Genomic DNA, 18,772 nt, shown 5'->3' on the forward strand with positions numbered 1-18,772 from the left:
GGAGGAAGGAATGGCGATCTCGTACCACTAGCATAGGTTCGAGCGAGTTCGGTGATACGAGCATCCTCCGGCCTACAATCCACTGGTACGTACTTCGAGAAAACCCATCTTTGTTAATTTTTAGTTGATTTTTGAAAAATTTAGTTGTTTGCATAAAAAGTCATTTTTTAGCGTTTTCCCCAGAAGGGTTGGGAAAAAAATTACATTTTCGAGATGGGTTTTTCGATTTATGAAATGGATTCGTAGGATTGTTTGAAAATTTTCAATTCGCATCCCCAAAAAAAATTATTATGTATATAAATCTCGCCTATTTTTGAAAAAAAAAATTATTTAAATCTCGCTTGTTTTTTATTTTTTTTTAATTTAAATCTCGCTTGTTTTGGGGGGGGGGGGGGGGGGGGGGAGGCGGAGGTTTTAGTTTTTTGTGATTTTTTTTTTTTTTTTTCGATTTTGATTTTTTTGCTTTTCTAGTTTTTTGATTTTTTGATTTTTTGGCAATTTGATTTGATTTTGGATTTTGGATTTTGACTATGAGGTTTTGATTTTTTTGACGATATTTTTTTTTTTAGTTTTTTTATTTTTCGATTTTTTGACAATTTGATTTGATTTTTTTTTAGTTTTTTTCTCATTGTTTTTCACAATTTTTGTATTTTCTACTTTTTCACTGTTTTTGAATTTTTTGCTTTTTCACTGTTTTTGGATTTTTCTGCTTTTTCACTATTTTTTTATTTTCTTAGACATAAAACTTCTTCAGATGCATGCTATTAATGGGTTCCTCGAGCTAATCCTCGTCTTGTGTTGATAGTTGATATGCTCCTAACCCAAATATTGTTGTGACCACAAACAGACCTAATCGGTTTGGTTCAAAATTTTCTTTCTTTTCTCGATCTGACTGGTTTCGTGGGTTTTCCTTTAGTACTACTTCCCCAACTTGAAAGACTCATGGTTTGACCCTGTGATTATAACCCAGGCACATTCTTTGTTGATATACCTTTAAATGATCAAAGGCATTTTGTCTTCATTCATGGATCAATTCTAACTCTTGTAGTCTAGATACTCTTTGTTCTTCATTTGGGATAAGACCTTTTAATGATACTCGTAGAGAAGGCATCTCTACTTCTATTGGCAGTATAGCTTTTGATCCATAAACAAGAGAGAAAGGTGTGGCACCTGTTGGCATGCGAATAATGGTACGGTAGGCCCATAGAGAAAGGTTCAATTGAATATGTCAATCTCTGACAGCATCATTCACTATCTTTTTGAGGATTTTCAAAGTAGTTTTGTTTGATGCTTCTGCTTGCCCATTCCCTTGTGGAAAGTAGGGTGTGGAAAGTCTGTGTTGGATCTTGAATTTCTCACATAGCTCTTGTACATCCTGATTCTTGAATGGTCACCCATTATCAGTGATAATGGTCATGGGTATTCCATAGCAACATATGATGTAGTTCAAGATAAATGCAGCAATTTGTTTTCCTGTGATATTTGTGAGAGGTACTGCCTCTATCCATTTTGTGAAATATTTTGTAGCTACAAGGATGAATTTGTGACCATTAGATGAAGAAGGATTTATTTTTCCTACTAGATCAAGACCCCATTGGCAGAAAGGCCAAGATGTTACCAAAGCATGAAGTTCTTGTGCTGGTGCATGAATCAAATTCCCATGGATCTGACATTGTTTGCATGTTCTAGCTATCTAAAAAGAATCTCATTCCATAGTTGGCCAATAATAGCCTAATCGTATGAGTTTTTTTGAAAGGGTAAGACCACTTGAATGAGTGCCACAAATGTCATTATGGACTTCATTTAAGGCCTTCTTAGGTTCTTCTTGTTTGAGACATATTAAAAGATTACCATCCAGACCTCGTTTAAATAGGGTATCCGCGACAAGAGTAAAATGGGACGATTGGCAAATAAAGTTCCTCTTTTGGTTCTTTGATAAATTAGGAGGTAGGGTGTTATCTTTTAGGTATGTGTAAGTTTGGCCATAGCAGGAGGAATCATGCCCAACAAGGTGATAGATAATTTGGGAATCAGGACAATTATGAGCGGGGTAAAACAACTCTTCCACCAGGAATTCATAACGCTCTTGATCTTCATGTATCTGAAGTAGAGAAGCAAGTGTTGTCATGGCATCTACTGCTTTGTTGTCATTCCTTGGAATTTGCTCAAAAGTTATTTCTACAAAATACTTCTTGAAATCATCTACCATCTTTTTGTAAGGCATTAATTTGTCATCCTTTATTTTGTAATTGTCATTAATTTGATTGATGATGAGCTGAGAGTCTCCAAAAACTTGAAGTTGTGTAATGTTCCATTCTACAGCCATTTTGATACTTGTAACCAAAGCTTCATATTTTGTTGTGTTGTTGGTGCATGGGAAGCTTAATTTGTATGCTTTCATAATTGTATGACCTTGTGGTGTGATGAATAGAATACCTACTCCTGATCCATGTTGTGTATATGAACCATCAAAGTATAATTGCCATTTTTTTGTGGTGACTATTAGGATATCAGCATCGGGAAACTCAATGTGTAAAGGAAGATCATCTTGAAGTGGTGCCCTCAGCTAGTTGGTCTGCAATGACTTGTCCCTTGATAGCTTTTATGTCTACATACTCAATATCAAACTCACTTAGAATCATGATCCATTTTGCTAGTCATCCTGTCAATGTTGCCTTGCTGAGAAAATACTTCAATGGATCGATTTTAGCTATCAACTTGATGGAGTGAGATAGTAGATAGTGTGTTAATTTTTGAGAATCAAAAACTACCGCCAAGCATGCTTTTTCTATTGGGGAATAGTTGAGCTCGTATCCCACTAGTGTTTTATTGATGTAGTAGATGGCCCGTTCATTTCCTTCATTATTATGTTGTGCGAACAGAACTCATAATGATACTTTAGTGGTTGATACATAGAGTAATAATGGATTTCCTGGAATTGGTGGCATTAGAACGGGTGGTTGCATGAGATATGCCTTGATCTTATTGAATGCATCCTCACATTGATGGTCCCACTTGAAATGAACATTTTTATGCAATAGATGAGTAAATGGTTGACATTTATCTGCTAGTTGAGCAACAAATCTTCTGATTGACTGGAGTCTTCCTTGGAGTGATCTAAGTTGACTTATATTCTTAGGAGATGCCATTTTCATGACTGCTTTGACCTTAGTTGGATCTACTTTGATACCTCTAGCTAAAACAATGTATCCCAATAGCTTTCCTGAAGTGACACCAAAGGCACATTTCTTAGGATTTAGCCGTAGCTTGTACTATTCTAACCGGTCAAAGATCTTTTCCAGTATCTCTATATGTTCTTCTCTATTGTATTATTTGGCCAAGATATCATCCACATAGTCTTCCATGAATGTATGCATCATGTCATGGAATATCGTTGTCATAGCTCTCTGATATGTGGCACCTGCATTCTTTAGTCCAAAAGGCATGATGTTCCAGCAAAAAGTACCCCACGGACATGTGAAAGATGTCTTCTCTTGATCTTCAGGTGCTATTTTAATCTGATTGTATCCAAAGAGACCATCCATTAGAGAAAACATGGAGTGTCCAATTGTTAAATCTACAATGATGTCAATGTTAGGCAAAGGAAAGTCATCCTTTGGACATGCATTATTAAGATCTCTGAAGTCTGTGCATACTCTGATACTTTTGTTTGGTTTTGAAATAGGAATGATGTTTGATACCCATTGAGGATATGCTATAGGTCTGATGAATCTGACATCCAGTAATTTCTTTAGTTTTTCTTTGACTAGGAGAGCGATATGTGGATGCATCGTTCTTAATTTCTATTTGACTAGTTTGGCTCCTGGACTGACATTTAGGTGATGCATAATAAGATCTGGATCCAATCATGGCATGTCTGCATATGACCAGGTGAAATTGATTAGCATTTGGAGGAGTGTCGTTTATCTATTCTATGTTTGTATGCTTTCTATTTCATGCTTAATATCTCTCTTGATATGCCTGTTTAGGATAATCTTTTGTTGCTAACACTAATGTTTGTTTCTTGTGCTCTTGTGTGTGTTGCCATCAAACAAATTTTCTAATCATTTTTGCAGAGCATCATTTGGTGAACCCGACGCGAAAGAATAGAATTTTGCTTTTAAATTACTTTTTTTTTTTTTTTTTAATAAGCCTTTTTAGTTACTTGTTTAGAATGTTTTTTTTTTAGAATAGACTTTTAAATTAGTTGTTTAAATTTTATTTTATTTTTTAGTCTTTTAGAATAGATTTTTTTTTAAGTTTCTTAAAATAGTTTTTATTTAAAATTAGATTTTTTTTTATTGTTATTTTTTAAGTAGTCTTTAAATTAAGATTTTTCTAAATTAGTCTTTCATTTAGTTCTAATTTAGATTTTAAATTAGTTTTTAATTTAGTTTTCGCTTAGATTTAAATTAGTTTTATTAATTTAGATCTAATTTGTTTTTTAGTGTGATTTGTGTTAATATGATTAATTTAATTTTGGGTTTACATCTTGTGTAGGACATAAGGAGCGTCTTTCTAACATATTGTTGCTGGTGTTGAAAGTGTCAAATTTGCAAATTTTTCCTTAACATGTTCTAATTGGAAAAATTAATCAATCCTAGGATAGTCATTCACATTGTCTTCATTTTGCTATCTTGGTCTAAGAATGAACAATCACATTGCTATCTTGGATTAAAATGAACTATCATTTTTGCAATCTTGGCTAAAATGAACATTCACATCTTGCAATATGGGCTAAAAAGAATGATCAACTTGTTATTTTTCGAGTTTAAAAGAGAACAATAATTTTGCAATCTTGGATAAAATGAACACTTCATTTTGTTATCTTAGCTAAAAAGAACATCATGGTTGTTGGAGCAACATCTCAAATTAGATAGAACATCATTGCAATGACAAGTTAAAAAGAACAATTGTCTTTGGTTTTTGGCACGCTTGTGCAAAATCTATAGAGTGGTCCTACTTCTAATACACACTATCCTCTCCCTTGGCTTTCATGGTCCTAGGTGCAAGAGAAAAGTGTTAGTAACACTCAAAATTTTATCTTTTTAAGAGAGGCTTGCTAAGAGACACATCACTCTTGGGAACGACCTCGCGCAGTAAATCCTTCGAGCCGCTATAGAAATCAGGTGTGAGAGAAAGTTGTAGCCTTGGGTATAGTTGTTCCTATAGTGTAACTTGTCGAAAGGACAAATGGGCCCCACAACAAGTTACAAGGATCTTAAGTGAGTCACTGTAGAATGAACTTATGTCCAAAGACATCAAAAATTACGAAACACCTTTAAGTAGTAGCCCACCCGTTCTATTGATTGAGGATATTTGTGAGAAGTTCAGTGCAAGAGCATAGAAGGTTTTTCTCCTAAGATACTCACCATGCATATTTCCTTGAGTAGAAACATAGCTTTTTGAAAGGTTACTTGTAGCCCGATAAAAGTGGTGACTCCCCCATCATAGGGATCATCTATTTGTTATGCTCGTGCAAGACTTGGTATATCACATCCTTACCTACCACGGTGGGATTCATAAGGTATGTAGTACCAAAGTCGAAGAAATATCAAGATGTGGGTTGAACTTATCGCAACTGGCCATTTGACCTTAGGGATAAAGAGTGTTTGAAGTGTTTTCATTTTGAGTCAAGACCAGTGCAAATTGAGCCAACTTCAGACTTTGGAAAACACCTAAAATACATTTAAAGGAAAGGGTCATAAAAATTCCAAGGATTGGGTTGATCTAGACCCATACTTATTTGTGCCTTTTGAGGCAACATTCTTGTGTTTATGTGCTTGCTTTGTTTTCTTGTCAAAGAAAAATAAAAAATCAATTCCAAAACAAGTATTCATCCAACACAAACATTTTTCAGAAACCAAATGAAAATCAAACAGCAAAAGTATCAAACTATATGACCATTCTTCACATCTTGAGAAAGAAGAATCTTCATCAACACATCAACTTGAAGAAAAGACCATTGAGCTCAAAGGCTCTTATCAAAAAGAGGAAATTCTTCTATCTTAATAGACAAATCTTTGTCTCTAATAGAGATTTTCTACATCACATGCGTCTCTATCTTCAAGAGAAATCAAATGAGTTTGATCAAGAGTCATTAAACTGCAGAGCTTTTATGCAATATCGAGCTCTGAGTTATCACAAAAACAAAGGAGGAAAAATCAATCCTAACTTCTTTCCCGACATTTGCATCACATATAACATAGCTAGGGAAGAACCACCAACCCCCGAGAGGGAAGAAGAAGAGTTTGTTCCTTATGTAACATGAAGTTTCTATTGAAGTTAAACATTTCATCCATTACCACATTCACATCATCACTTCGTTTCAACTCTCAAAACATTAAGAGGTTTTTGTCCTAAGTTCTATTTTCAAAATTGCTTGAATCAAACACAAACAAATCACTTTTAGATTGTCTCTACATCTAGGATAAGCTCATCCTAAGAGACATATCTACGCATGTTAAAACTAGTCTATGAGTGAATCCTCTCATTACTAGGTAGTTAAGTATGTAACACATCTCAAATTTTTCTACACCTTATCACATCAAACCTTATCAAACACAACAAGCAATTCAAGAAAGAACTTTGGTCACATCTACCTTTAAGTGTTAGAGATCCACATGCAAAACACCCCACCAAACATAAATCTCTCATTTCATCAACAACTCATCATCATTTTCACCCAACTTCAACAAAAACTTGTAAACAAAATGGCTCAAACCAGATCTAGAACAAGACAAATAGAAATTGAAGAAGAAGAGGAAGACAATATCATTGAATTCCAAGAAGCCCTGGAAGGAAACGTAAATGACGAAAATCTAAGTCTCTTACTCTGGAGATGATAGAAAGGGCACAACACAACCCTCTCTTTAATAGAGTTTTTGATGAAATACTCAGGAGCAACACCAATGCTCACTTTTTAAGACTTGCTCAAGAGGGGGCTAAACTACCCTCTGACTTTGATGTTGCACAACTAGGACAAGCATCAGAATGCCAAAGTCGTAATGAGGATGAAAGAGGTCGAGAACATATCAGATACAACCTTCATCAAGGTAATCCCCCACCTCCTCCTCCTCCTCCAAACAAAATAGAAATTTTGTGGCAACAAGTTGAGAATCTTGCCCAACAACTTCATAGTGGTGTGAAAACTAATCAGTTTTCACTTAATGACATTTGTCCCTATCCCTTTGATAGGAATCTTCATATGCCACCTTTTCCGCGAGGGTTTGAAACACCCAAGTTTGAAAAGTATCGAGGAAAAGGAGATCCTCGTGATCATGTTAGAGAATTCCATTCAGCTTGCCTCAAAGTGGCATACGAGGATACATACCTAATGCGACTTTTTCCCCAAAGCTTGGGAGGAACAACCACATCATGGTTTTCCCGATTACCAGGTGGCATTAGGACATTTAAATAACTCATCTAGAAATTCCTGGCACATTACTCACACAAAATTGAACGTGATATCACAATGGCTGATCTATGTAACACTAAACAAAAACCAGGTGAGCTATTTTCAGTCTTTCTGCAACGATGGTGTCAAATGTCTAGCAGATGTTCTCTTCAGTTACCTGAACAAGAACTAGTGGAAATATTTATTTCCAACTTAAATGATGAAATAGAATTTCACCTAGACGTAAAAGACACAGACTCTTTCAATGACATGATCACAAAAGGCTTAAAATGTGAGCGGGATCTCATCAAAAAAGGGCTTATCAAAATATATAATGAACCAAAGGATGGACCTCACCCACGCTTCAATAGTGACAAGCCTAACTTTTGGAACAAAAACAAAAACATCATCAATGACGGGGTTGTGGATGCAAGAACTATCAAAAGTGCACAACCTGTGGTTTGATTCGCAGGACAGAATCCCCCACCCAAGATAAAATAGTTGCTCCTCCAAATCAAGGCTGAACCACATCTCAAGACAAACCCAGACAACGTCAACAAAATTTTAAACCAAAACGAACATACACTCCCTTAGGGGAACCCATCGAAATAGTGTTACGTCAGTTAGTTTCTCAAAATTTGGTGCCCTTACCCAAAACATCAAATTATGAACCTCAAGTCAAACCTTCATGGTGGAGGGATATTGAACATTATGATTTCCATCAAGGGAAAGGGCATAAGACAAGCAATTGTCATAGATTGAAAGATCTTATTCAGGATCTTATTGACTGAGGTGAAATCGAAATCAACAGACATGACCCAAAGACAACAAACAATGATCATCTCATGTTTAAAAATCCACTTCCATCACATGATCAAAGGGGTCCTTCCACTTCAAGGAGAAACACAAATACCACCAATTATACGCAAGCCGCGTATAATTACACTGTGAATCACCTATATGATGCCAGTGAAAAAATTGCAACTATTACCATCAAAAATCCCAGCTCCACTTGCAATGTTGTTACACGTCGCAACAAGATTACCATAAAAGCAACTCCACAAGGTACCACATCTATTTCAAAGCAGTATAACCTTGTGGACCAATTAGAAAAAACACCCGCACTGATATCTATCTTAGAGATATTGCGCCTATCTCCATCCCATAAAACAATTTTGGATCAAGCTCTCCAAGAGGTGTCAGTCCCTGCAAACCTAAATACAGATCAGTTCTAAGCCATGGTTGGAAATCTAAGGTCATCACCTTGTCTCACTTTCTCTGAAAGTGACAAATCATCCTTCTAGTAACCTCACAACACTTCACTCCACATAGAAGGGTTTATCAACCAACATAGGATCAAGCGAGTCTTGATCGATAATGGAGCAGGCCTGAATATTTGTACACTACAATTAGTCATAGCTTTGGGATATGCAATTGAATCAATGGATCCCCACAAGAAGATCACAATCAAAGCTTATGATGATGCAGAGCGTTCGTCCAAAGGAGTTGTTGTACTACCAATCCGAGTGGGCCCTGTTGTGAAACACATCATCTGTCAAGTCCTGGACCTTCCTTTGTCATACAATTTGTTGTTGGGAAGACCTTGGATACACACCATGCAAGTCATTCCATCCACTTACCATCAGTGTATCAAGTTCCCGCATAATGGTGTAGAAATCACAATCCTGGGAGATGCAAATCCCTTTGCATATTGTCATAATATAAGTCATCAACCAGAGATTATTGTTCCCAACAATAGAGAAGCCATCTCCTCCACCTCATACATAAGTCTAGCCTCTCTTTCCAGTTCAAACACCACTATACCCAAGCAAGAGAAGCTCAAGATGAAAATAACAGAAGAAGGTCCTGGAGAGTACAATCTAAGCCAACCCTTTTGTGTTGGACAAATGCCCACTTCTCATAGAACACATGGAAAACCTCAACAAGTACTTCAATCACCACTGGTCAAACCAGCATGTACTTTGACACCTTTTATCCTTGGAAAGAGTCAAGAAGAGGAAACCAGAGATGAGGACTTAGAAGAATGGATCTATAAAGATCCTATCACCACGAACATCGCACAAGCTAAGCTTTCCACAGATCAATATGGAAAGGGCCTTCTCATTATGCAAAGGGTGGGTTATGATGGTTAGAGTGCTTTGGGACCTTGCAAGCAAGGATGACATGAGCCTCTACAACTGGAATTAAAGCCTAAGGATAACACAGGACTAGGCTTTCAAAAGGAGATCCTGCCTAAGCTTTGATTCAAAGGGAAACCTAGCAAACCTTTATATCAACCTACTACAAAGAGGCCACCTTTGATCATATCAGCAGCACTGCACACCATCACAACTACCCCACTGAAGCTAAAAATCCCAGCAAGATCATCCCCAGCACCCATCATTCCACCAATCAAACCAACAACCCTATCAACAACAACAATAACATCAAAAGTACCATTAGTGGCAACAACTATCTCAGAATTCCCAGCAGTATCAACAACACTGGCAATTCTAGCAGAAGCAGTAGAGTCAGCAACATCGATGCTCCCCGTATCGGATTCACTAATCCCCATAATCCTTCCTACAGCACCGATCATTTCATCTACAATGATACATCAACCGATCACACCTACAATGTTTAACTCAAAAGATATCCCAATATGGTATAGCAATCGAATACTGGAAAGTGACTCAGAGACCGACTCACATGAGTGGGAGTTTTATTCAGTACATCTGAATACTTCAGATGAGGAAGATACATCACCCCTTCCACCTCACAAAGACATCCCTATTTATGGAGAAGCATAGATTAAAACCTCTTGGGTTCTTGAACTGGAAACATCTTCCATAGACCCTACGTCACATCCTACGACCAATTCTGATAGGGAGAGTACCATCAATGACCTTGACCAAAATGTCTTAACCCTCACTAACACATCTAACGAACTTAACCTAATCGATGAGGTAATTCCCATTATCCATCCTGAACTCATCGAATGGAACCAACTTAATCCCCCATACCTTGACCACTTCCAAAACGATGAGGCGACGATTGACTTTTTGGAATTACGGGATAACATACCAAGCAGGGATCACAAAGCTAGATTTTCCATAGAACTTAATAGTGCAACATACTTTGGGGCGGATGCCAAACCTTTCAGCTGCAAAAATATAACAATAAAACATGGATCTTCCAGTGAAAACCATACTATGGCACTGTTTGATCCCATAAAAGTAAAAATAAAGAGTGTATCCAATAGTGAAAACCTCTCTGAGGTGCCTAAGGATGAAAGGTTTGACATCCTCCCCTCTAGTACACAGTAGGAATGATCAACGATTCTCATCAAGGAAACAAAAGAATACCACATGGGGACTCCTGAAACTCCTCACCACATACATCTGGCATCTCTTTTGACTTCAGAGGAACAACCCAAGTTTGTTGAATTCTTCCAGATACACTAGATCAACTTTGCATGGTCATATGCAGACATGCCTGAGCTTGATCTTTATTTAGTCATGCATCACCTCATCATTGCAAAAGGAGCCAAACCTATCAAGCAGAAGCTTCGTAAGATGCATCCTCAGATTGCAGTACTAGTCAAAGCAGAACTTAAGAAACTCCTAGATGTTTGTTTTATTAGACCAATTGATTATGCAGATTGGATATCCAATATTGTGTCTGTCAGCAAACCAAATGGGGGCATTTGTATCTATACTAACTTTAGAGATCTAAACAAAGCATGTCCTAAAGATGACTTCCCCCTACCAAACATCGACATAATAGTGGACCTAGCAACAGGACATGCAATGCTTTCACTCATGGATGGTTTTTCAGGATACAATCAGATAAAGATCGCACTAGAGGATCAACATAAGATGGCCTTCACATGTCCATGGGGAACATACTACTGGAATGTAATGCCTTTCGGTCTAAAGAATGCAGGAGCAACCTATCAACGAATAATGACCACTATCTTCCATGATATGATGCATACCATAATGGAAGATTATGTTGATGACTTATTGGCAAAATCACTAACAAGAGAAGGTCATCTGGAAATATTAGAGAAAATATTTGATAGACTAGAACAATATTATGTTCGACTCAACCCAAACAAATGTGTCTTTGGAGTAACCTCTGGGAAGCTTCTAGGGTACATTGTCTCAGGCAAAGGCATTGAGGTTGATCCTGCAAAGGTCAGAGCAATCATGGACATGCCACCTCCCAAGAATATCAGTCAGCTAAGGACATTACAAGGAGGGCTACAATCCATCTGAAGATTCATTGCACAACTGGCAGATAAGTGTCACCCATTTACACACCTACTACACAAAAATATCCACTTTCAATGGGATACCAGATGCAAGCAAGCATTCCAGATGCTTAAATACTATCTAATGAATACACCATTGCTGATCCCACCAAATTCGAGCATACCTTTGTTACTCTATATTTCAGCAATTAATACAACATTGGGAGTGCTACTAGCTCAACACAATATAGAAGGGAAAGAGTGTGTTGTTTACTACACCTCTCACACACTGGTTGGCTATGAACTCAATTATACACCTATTGAGCGAGCTTGCCTAGCAATAATCTTGGCAGCCAATAAAATAAGGAACTATTTGTTGACACATAAAGTATAGCTCATTGCAAAGATTGATCCACTCAAGTACTTACTTAGCAAAGCAGCATTGACAAGCTGCTTGGCCAAATGGGTGATGATTCTAAGTGAATTTGACATCGAGTATGTGGACCGTAAAGCTATCAAAGGACAAGTTATTGCATATTAGTTGGCTGATGCACCACTCATAGGCGATCATCCCCTCATTTCCAATTTTTCAGATGAAGAGATGTTCATGATCACAACAACACAACCATGGAAACTATACTTTGATGGTTCATACACTAGGCATGGCTCAGGTGCAGGCATTCTGTTTATCACACCTCAAGGTGACAGCATCCTGAAGTCTTACAGGCTTACATTTCCATGTTCAAACAACATAGCTGAATATGAGGCCTTGATCATAGGACTCAGGCTAGCCATACAATGAAAGTTACAAGAACTACAAGTATATGGCGACTCCCAACTGGTCATTTGACAAGCAACAAATGAATATCAAACAAAGGATGACAAACTCATGTTGTACAAATAAATGGTGGACAAATTAAAGGCATCATTCACTACTATCACCTTTGAGAAGACACCCAGAGATCAGAATCGAGCTACTAACACTATGGCTACCATTGCAACTCTCCTAGATCTTCCACAAAATTCAACACGCTACGAGTTCTTGGTCGAACAGCTTTGGATTCCCACTTATGATATCCCTGAATCTGAGATGATATTTCACCTTATCAGTTCTGAATCCCCATGGTACGGTGAGTTCTACACCTACCTCCGTAATCACACCCTTCCTCCTAACCAATCGAATAACCAACGTAAAACCTTCATTCGCTAAACCGCTCGATATACCATTATTGTTGAAACCCTATACCGATGCAGTCTTGATGGTACTCTCCTTCTATGTCTGGAATAGGATGAGATAACAAAGGCCTTGGAAGAGGTACATGAAGGAATTTGTGGAACTCATGCAAGTGGCCCGTCACTAGCCAAGAAGATCATACGAGTTGGATACTATTGGCCATCCATGGAAAAAGACTCATACTACTTTGTCAGAAAGTGCAAGAAATTTCAAGTTCATGGTGACCTGATACATGCACCAGCACAAGAATTGCAACCAATCACAACACCATGGCCCTTTTGTCAATGGGGACTTGACCTTGTGGGTAAAATCCATCCATCTTCATCCAATGGCCACAAATTCATTATTACTGCCACCGAATACTTCACAAAGTGGATCAAAGCTGTTCCACTTACCCAAGTCACCGGCAAGCAGATCACCTCATTCATCCTTAATTACATCATCTACCAGTATGGTGTACCCATGTCCATCATCATAGATAACGGTCTTCCTTTCAAAAATCAGGATGTCTGTGAGCTATGTGAGAAATTTCACATCCAACACCGCTTTTCCACTCCCTATTACCCACAAGGCAATGGTCAGGCTGAAGCATAAAACAAGAACATATTGAGAATCCTAAATAAGACAGTCAATGATGCCAGCCATGATTGGCATGTTCAATTGAACCCAGCACTATGGGTGTATCGAACTAGCATTCAAACCCCTACAGGCGCAACTCCCTACTCATTGGTCTATGGTGTAGAAGCTATTTTACCTATTGAGGTTGAGATACCATCAGTACAGGTTTTCTTGCATAATATTATAGATGATGAGGCCTACAGGGTCTCATGTCTTCAGGACTTAGAGCTACTTGATGAGAAATGACAAGCTGCATACAATCACCTCAAGGCCTATCAGCAGCGCATGAGCAGAAGCTATAATCATCGGGTTAGACCTCATACATTTAAGGTAGATGATCTTGTTCTATGAGAAAATCCTCGTAACCAACCCAACCGAGAACATCAGGAAAAGTTTGAATCGAACTAGCTAGGTCCATATGTTATCACTGTTGTATTTGGGTCTGGGGCATATTAGTTGGCTACTTCAGAAGGAGAACCGCTAGCAGATCCAATCAACAACATGCACCTCAAATGGTTTTATACCTAAAAATATGTACAGAGCATCAAGCTCCCATACATACCAGAAAAACACCAAAAACATTCAGAAAAATGTCCTGGAGAAAATACAAAAACATCAAAATAGTAAAGAAAAATCATGCATCCAAATGGTGAGCAACCACTTCGGTGGCACCTTGGGTAAGTGTGATGGTGAAAACCTGGCAAACAGGCGCCACTCATAAAGGCTATGGCTCCATTGTCTTTTAGACTTGTTGCAATCACATTCATTACATCCATTCATCCATTTGTCCAAAGTCATAGCTTGTTATTGATCTACAATCAAGGATAGTACTTCATGCGTCTGGCATCCCGCTTTTTCATAGTCATGTCTAAACTAGGGGCAAAACCTTTAATCTAGTTTGGTGGAAGTGGATACTACATTACTTGTGATTCATTGGGTTCTTCATTCAAAACAATCACAAAATACCAAAAACATTCAAAACTATCTCACAAAATCCAAAAACATGATAAAACATCAAGACAAACAAAAACATGGCAACACACTATACATACATTTTTTTCAAAATAGATACCAAACGAAACATATTGAAATACTCCAACAATGACCACTTATCACATCTACCAAACAATCAACATCAACACACAAACTATCTTAACAAGGATGCATCCTTCCTTACCAAAACAAAGACATGATGACATTTTCTTTGACAAGAAAATTATGTTTAAGCTATCAAATACTTGGTTGATTTGTAGGTTATTCATTCATTTATATATATCAGGTTCCTACGCTACTCTGGGATATCCACGAGTGATTAGAGTGATTAGAGTGGCTGGGATGGTTCCTAAGCATTGTTTGAATATCTTCTGTGAATTATTCTGATGAAGCTCTGGGGCATGTACTAATGGTGTCTACGTGGGAAGTTCACTAAGTTACGTGATCATATGCAAAATACAGTCATAGATCACTACGGCTTGCTGACTACAGCGTATACCTCGACCATATGAGCATGAACCATTACCGAAGTTCCATATTCTTTATTCTTTATATATGTTATTTGCTTGCAGGTACAATGCTCCATCTTTGGTTCCTACTTCCTCATCCAAGCTCGATAATGGTTTATCTCTTACTATGGTATGAACTTGTCTCAGGATATGATCGGCAAAAGATCAAGGAGGATGTTCCAAGACATGCATGAAAGGAGATAATGCTTGTCTATTTTGCAAGCAATACTCAGGTCAACTTGATCCATTATATCAAGTTGCTTGTATTCACTTGCTATATCAAAATCCATGAAAGGAATACTCGGGTCATCTTGAATCATTATGTCAAGTTGCTTGTATTTTTCTTACAAGATTTGAAATGCTCAATGATGAAAAATAAATCACAATGGATCGTCATTCCATCTCATCTGTATATATTGCATTCTGTTGCATTCCATCCATCCATACATTCATAAATAGCTGCATATCATGCATACATAGTAATGACAATGGATACTCTATTTTCCTCTTCTTCCATAGGAATGAGTCATAGGTCCTCCATTTATTCTATCTAACATCGAACCCCCCCCTCACCCTCCCCATCTTGGTAATCAGCATCACATACCCTACATCATCTCCCATCAACCCAATCAAGCCAATTACTCTGTCTACACTGGCACATCAACTCACACACACCTAGACTATCAACAGATACTTTGATCAAGTATCTTCGGGTCTCAACAGGTAATCGATTATGGCAAACCTAGACTACAACAGGCATTTATCATAATGACCTAGTCTCAATGGGGCTGCTATGATTCACCACAACCATCCATCACACGCACACACTATCAATTGATCAACCAATCAAACACAATCATAACAGATAATTACATCAATTATCTAAGTCTCAACGAGTATTTTGCTTCAAATACCTTGACTTCAGTGAGCAATTCCATCAATTGTCTAAGTCACCATCAGGTCACTTTGATTCACTTACTCAGACTTTATCCTATCCAAGCAAACAACTAACATCAACTGTCATGCTTTGACTCGACCGGGGCAATTAAACTGATTGCACCAGATTGTCCAACCAATTTTGATCAATTGTACAGTATCAATCAACAACACAACACCACATTTGCACCGTATCTCCTGCATAACCTACGGGTACTCACTAGCTTGTCATTTCTTCGTATTCACTCTATTTTCTTCCATTCTTTCATCGTTATTGCTAATTTCTTCTATTCTACCTCCCCTCCACTTCTCGTTCTTTTTCGAGAGATCGCCCGATTTTTTGAAATTTTTTGGCCCATCTCTCGAGGGGGCATACCACCTACTAAATTAACATTTATGGGGTATATTTCTTCGCACCTATTTTTCTTTCTTTGAAATGACGTGATAAAATTGCACCGTCTCAAAGAGGGGCAAATGTAGTCACATAAATCTGTCCACTTAATTAAATGAATAATTAGTATTTATTTGATTATTTAACCATCAATCAATAATTAATTAAATTAATATTTAATTAATTCATCTTAACCCTCTTCTCCTATTGATTAAATAAATTATTCAATTTATTTGATTTAATTCACTTAACCAAATTCAGACCATTAATTAAATAAATAAATCATATTTGTTTAATTAAATCTTCTCTCACATTTAAATAAATTAATATTTATTTAAATCCCCCAAAATCCCATCTTCACATTTAAATAAATTAACATTTATTTAAATCACCTTTATCCTCCACCCACTTTCATTTTCCTACAAATGCAAGTTGCACAACTATTTTTAATAAATTATTTATTTAAAATCCTATTTATCCTCACCCACTTGAAACCTTTAATGGTTTCCCTTAAAGTCTTCAAACTCAATGGCTTCCTTCTATAGTCTTCTTAAGCCTTTAATGGTTTCCCTTAAAGTCTTCAAACTTAATGACTTCCCTTAAAGTCTTCTTAAGACTTTAATGGTTTCCCTTAAAGTCTTCAAACTTAATGGCTTCCTTCTAGAGTCTTCTTAAGCCTTTAAAGGTTTCCCTTAAAGTCTTCAAGCATTTAATGCTTTATCTTCCTTTTTCTCATTTAAATAAATTAATATTTATTTGAAATGCAAATTACACCATTTAATTGAAATAAATAATTTTATTTTAATTGAAAATCCCATCATTCCCCCCACTTGCATTCTCCTACAAAATCCACTTGCATGCCTAAGTCTCTTCTAGATTCTTCTAACTCCTTCTAATTAGCCTAATCTATCCCCTAAATATTGTCACATTCCTAAGCAACTTGGAGTCACTTCTCAAAGCCCTCAAAGTCTTTGAAAGACATTTAAGGCTTTAAGTCTTCAAATGGTTAACCTCTAAAGTCTTCCAAACCATTAAAGGCTCTTACATAACCATTTATGGTTAACTCACCTTTTACCTTTGGTTAGAGGCTTTCCTCTAACTTAACCATCCTTTTGACTCATGGGTCTCTTCAAAGCATTTATTTCTTTGACTAAGGTAACCATTTAACCCTTGCACATTCATTTATCCCTTGGATAAAAGGAATATTCATTAACCTAACCCTAACCCAACCCCCTAGGGTAACCGTCATGTCCCCTCAAGCATTTAATGCTCCTTATCTCTCCTCTCAAGTCTCCTCATGGTGACACTTGTCAACATGGGATTGGGTTGAAAGTCTCACATGGATTGAATATCTTTCAATCCTAACCCTTGTTAAGATTGCTCAATCTTAACCCTTCATTTCCCCATTTCTTCTATAAATAGAACCCTTCTCCTCAAGCAAAGAAAAAAGCATTAGAGTATTGTTGTTATACTGGTATTAGCATAGAGTTTTTTCATAGCATCACTATCTACACTTGCATAGCATTTGTTTATCATATTCAACCATCTTGAATCTCCATATGGCATCCATGGCTAGTGCTAAAAGCTAAGAGCTACACTCATGTGGAACTTGGAGAGGAGAGGAACAAGGGAGGAGCAACTATGAGCATCTTGATTAGCATTTGGAGAAGTATAGTTTATCTATTCTATGTTTGTATGCTCTTTATTTCATGCTTAATATCTCTCTTGATATGCAAGTTTAGGATAATCTTTTGTTGCTAACACTAATGTTTATTTTTTGTGCTTTTGTGTGTGTTGACATCAAATAGATTTTCTAATCATTTTTGCAGAGCATCATATATATATATATATATATATATATATATATATATATATATATATATATATATATATATATATATATATATATATATATATATATATATATATATATATATATATATATATATATATGAAATATATGTTATCTCTCTCTCTCTACAATTATTTATACTTTACAATAAAATATAGGTCTAATTTTTTTTGTTATTGGTCCTTATAAAAATTTAATACTTATCATGTTCTTGAATTTTTTATGTATTCAAGATTTAAATATATGTTATCTCTCTATCTCTTTGAAATATATGTTATCTCTCTCTCTCTGAAATATTTGAATTTTTTATGTATTCAAAGATTTAAATTTTTGATTATATATATGTTATCTCCCTCTCTCTCTCTCTCTTATGAAAATGATCTCTCTCTCTCTCTCTACAATTTAACTAATTTTAATTTTTAATGTTTTAAATTGAATGCACTTCATGTGTGTGTGTGCTTACGTATTTATTTTAACTTTATGACATACCTCGATAGATGGTGTCCTAGGATATACCTTCACAGGTTCTTGATCAGGATCCACCTGCACAGGCTCTTGATCAGGAGCCACACATTGATGATATAGATC

This window comes from Cryptomeria japonica, chromosome 10 (assembly GCF_030272615.1).
Source record: "Cryptomeria japonica chromosome 10, Sugi_1.0, whole genome shotgun sequence".
Taxonomy (NCBI): domain Eukaryota; kingdom Viridiplantae; phylum Streptophyta; class Pinopsida; order Cupressales; family Cupressaceae; genus Cryptomeria; species Cryptomeria japonica.